Source organism: Lactuca virosa, chromosome 4 (genome assembly GCF_052849685.1).
Source record: "Lactuca virosa cultivar CGN04683 chromosome 4, Lactuca_virosa_CGN04683_v6, whole genome shotgun sequence".
NCBI lineage: Eukaryota > Viridiplantae > Streptophyta > Magnoliopsida > Asterales > Asteraceae > Lactuca > Lactuca virosa.
The window spans coordinates 413,717,090-413,721,918 of NC_136429.1; the positions used below are offsets into that span (position 1 = coordinate 413,717,090).

General features: G+C 34.7%; 1 non-coding gene across 1 annotated transcript; it reads right to left on the bottom strand.

The window, feature by feature from the left end:
- Nucleotides 1-213: 213 nt before the first annotated feature.
- On the bottom strand, nt 214-320 carry LOC145110335 (small nucleolar RNA R71). The gene has a single exon (XR_013709717.1). It is a non-coding gene; the product is annotated as a small nucleolar RNA R71 (small nucleolar RNA).
- Nucleotides 321-4,829: the final 4,509 nt, after the last annotated feature.

Genomic DNA, 4,829 nt, shown 5'->3' on the forward strand with positions numbered 1-4,829 from the left:
TGCTTACATGTACCTAGATGAAGTCAATGACATTACTGACTACTTTAACATCCGAAATGTTCCACGAACTGCAGTTTTGCTAAGAATGCTTCCCGTTACTTTTAAGGGAGCCGCTAAGGATTTGCTAAAAGCACTTCCACCCGGTGCAATTACTACTTGGCCACAGATACGAGAGTAGTTTCTAGAACACTTTTGCCACCTTCCAAGGTTTCTAAGCTCAAGAAAGTCATAGCCAACTTTCAGCAACAACCGGGTGGGTCACTATACGAAGCATGGGAACGCTACAAGGGATTGATCAGGAATTGCCCCAAAAATGACTTGAAAACAAGAAGTTTCTATTTTTTATGATGGGGTTAATGTCATGAGAAGGCAACTCCTTGATTCTCAAGGGCCATTGACTAAGAAAAATCATGCTGAAATCAACGAATTAATTGAAGAATTTTCCAAGCATTCTTATGAGTACCATAATCCTAGACATGATGGGGCAAAGGGAATTGGTAGTGTAACTTCAGAAGATATGGCAGCTGTGTTAGCCATGCTAAACACCATGGACCGAAGAATGACAAAGATGGACCAGTCAATTCATGCTATTACTGTTGGTTGTGAAAGATGTAATGGTCCACACTTGACAAAAGATTGCCACTTGGATGATAATGGAAATAAGAAGGTGCAAGTGTGTTATTCGAGTGGAGATAAGTATGATGCAGATTAGAGGAAACCAAAGAAAGAGTGGTTGCCATATAATGATTATAAGAATCAAAAAGAAGAAAAGTATATGCAACTTGATAGAGGTTTTTATCAAAAAGATGAACAACCAGAAAAGAAAGTTGATATTGAGTCCATGCTAACAAGATTCACGAAGGCTTCAGAGAAAAGACACGATGATACTGATGCAGTGATAAGGGAACATGAAAATCTCATGAGAGACCAGCAAGCTTTGCTGAGGAATCACCAAGCATCGATCCAAAATATCGAAGCCCAACTTGGACAATTAACCACTTTGGTAAATGAAAAATTATATCCAAAAATTCTCGAGAAAAACCCTCAGCCACATGTAAGAACCCGTCATTCTCAATTCTATAAAAGTCAAAAACTACATTTCGATCCTTTTGCATATATATGTCCTCTATTAACTCGAGTGCATAATTATAAGCTAAAATCTAAATATAGCTTGAGTCTTAAGTGAACTATGATATTATAACATTAACATAAGTGGATAGTCTAAGGTTTAAATCATAAAATTTACCTCAAATGGAGTTCACGGTCTAAGAATCAACTCCAAAAGGAGTTCACAGTCCAAATATAAAAGAAACATGTAGTTCACGGTCCAAATAAACACATCCAAGAGGAGTTCACGGTTTTGAGTAAGGATCATTAGAGTTCACGGCCAAGAGATGACCGTGAACACCTCTTAATGGGCCGAAAACCCCATTAGAAGTCCATTAGTGGACCGTAAACACCAAGGCCCAATGCCACTTGAACCGTAAACACCCCCTATATATGTTCACCCGTAAATCAATTCATTTCTCCACTTTTCAACCGTGAACCACTCCCAAATTGCTCTCAACTACCATCCATGAACTCTCCCAATCTTCAAAGATTTTACCTAGATCTTCATATTCCCATCAAGAACATTCAAGCCCACCTTCAAATCTTCATATGATCTTCAAATCTTCATAATTTCTCAAGATCCAACTGTGAACCCATTTATCCAACCGTAAACCCATTTTTGCCAACCAAAAACACTTTGCAACATTTCCAAATAATTCCAATTAATTTTGTAAGTACCCGTTGCATAATTAATTTATTATCTAACCTTCATTTAAATTAATATTCTTATTAATTTAAATACGATGTCGAATACAAATATTTTAGGATAACGTTATTTCGCACGTACGCTAGCCCGAGGATCGTCTCTACCGCTTCGCTATCCCAGACTCGAACACGCAACAGAGGTGAGTTCATACCCCTACATTTTCAACGTTTTCAATATTTTAGGGGGGGATACAAGTAAAACACAAGGACTTTTGAGTTTATTCAAACATTTTTAAATAGTCTTAATACCTTTGCAATTGTTTTCAAACCAAGTATTCGCTACATTTCCTAAAAGTATTTCATATATGTTTAACCCTTTTGTAATATGTTGAGCATAAGGGTAAATTGCTTTTATACAAATAGATTGCAAATGTTTCCATTACACTACATAACATTACAGTTAAACTATAATCAGTATAGTTTGAGATTCTCTACACTATTTTGTTTAGTACAATACACGGAACAAGAACATACAATCAAAACTATAATAGGTATAGTTTGGGAAACACTACTATAATACATTGATACAAGTATACACTATTAAAATAATTATTTAAGTATAATTATTTTACACTATAAGGTACATTAATACAAGACAATACATACAAATTTTAATACAAGAGGACACTACAACACTACACATAAACCAGTTAATACAGAGTTGTGAGGTACTACTTCACTAGTATCCATCAGGATACGAAACTAAATCCTATACAGTATAACTAGAGTCTACTAGAAGGAGAGCGTGAGATTTATGTATAGATCTATACGGGACTGACAATCCCGCAGCTCGACTGTTAGCTACAGTTAGGCCGGCAGGCCTGGGGTAACAAATGTCATAAGTTCAGATGCCTGAAGAACGTCTTAGAGGTTACTAGATCATATCAAGCATGGTTATATGAAACTCACAACAATATAACTAATACATATGTTTACAGGATTAACACAGCTTCAGTGATTTTATTTTATTTAATAAAATTATAGTACTCTATGATACACTACTTGACACTACAACTGGTGGTATCCAGACATTTATACAAGGGCTTCATACAAATACAGTTACAATACACTATTTCCTAGTACTAAGTACACCACTACAGTATACATTTTTAAGGAACATACATGACTACATTACATTCACTATAGAAAATATTGGATTTTTTTGAAGAAACATACTAGCATTTTCAAAGTACAAAGACGAGTTTTCCATCACTAAAACATACTTATGAACTCACCAACTTAAATGTTGATACACTTTCAAAATCACTTGTATTCTCAGGGAACCGGTAGGACAGGTACACCCGCGGGTTTTTGAGAAGACGAAGCTTTCAGAGTCGCGTCTTTTATAATTTGTTATACATTTTGCTGTCATACAAACTATGTGTTGAACAGATGTAAATAGTTTACCTTATCAATGTATTGGTTATGTTTTCTTTCATTCCTATTATACAATTGTTGTGATACTGTACATGACGTCATCCACCCCCGAACGTTTCCGCCGTTCCGGTTTGGGGGTATGACAGATTGGTATCAGAGCATTGTTTATAGTGAACTAAGTATACCAAACCTTACATGATATAAAACTATAAACACTAATGGGCCGAAGCGCTCTGAACTAAAAGTATATTTTTAAAATCTAAGTATTTTATAGGAAGTATATAAGTATACATACATACCAGAAACAGTATCATAAGAAGAACAAAACAAAAGTATTTAGATATTGAACACTACGGTTAAACCTCGATAGTTATGTAATCATATCTGTGATAAATATAGCCTGATCAACTATATTTGTTTGAGATACGACCAACATGTGTTTGGGAGTAATAGTGGTGTTCAAACAAGTCTAAAACTTACCAAACTCTATACAAAGGGAACAATAGAACCGAACATACAGTTAAAATACTATAGGAGTATTTTGAAGGGTTTTGAGCATTTTAACACTCCTATGGTGTACATGCAACCCTATAAACCTTGGATCTATGTTTTCTCTATTATACATGCAAATATTCAATATTCCAAGGTTTCATCCTAACTAGCATAATATGGAACAACTATACTACAAAAGCCTAGTTAGATGACATACATTTTGATGGAGCTTGTGGTCTTGAACCTTTAAGAGCTTAGCCCCAATAGTGTGGAAGCCTCAAGTGGAATCACAAATCACCAAAACCACCTTGGAAAACTTGAGAGAATAGCAAGCACTTCTAGAAATCGGCCCACTTTTGTATCCTCACACACTAGTGCCATTTCATGTGCCAAAGAACTCTTTATATAGTATGGAGGATTAGGGTTACATTCATGTAAACCCTAATACCCATGACCTTTCATTTCCATAGGATCCATGGGTTAAAAAATCCATGGAGTATCCATGCAAGCTTAGCCCAACCTAAAATGAACTTGGCCCATTCCATATATATATATATAAAAGAGTCCATATTAAATTAGTTCCTTTTTGATCACTAAATTAATTCTAAATTAATTCTTGATCAATACTAATTAAATAATATGATTCCATATTAATATATTAAAACTTATAATATATTAATATAAATCATAAACATACTATTCTCAAAAGACTATCAATAGAGATTGTTCCGGTGAAGTGCAATCCAAATGGACCATGCCAAGTCGGGTCAAGTACATACCAATTATAGTTATGGGCTTAGACACTAATCCAACATATTTTATAGCACTATAACACTAGAGCCAAACATTTGAAAACAAAGAACTCTTACTGATAGATCTATAAATGCTAAGGGTATACATGTAAGTTACATATAAGTGAGATTTCATAGACTTAGAATAGGTGGTTTAACTTTACTTCCTGCTCCTTGTTTGGTTGTGGACTTAGAGTAGGATCACCTAGTCGAAGACCTATTTGATTTTAGTTATACATAATTTGTGTACACTATGTGATTATAGGGGGGATCAGGCACAAATCACATTATACAAATTCATTCCAAGTGTTACTATTAAATCATGACGATTGTTTACTTGTATTACTAGACTTC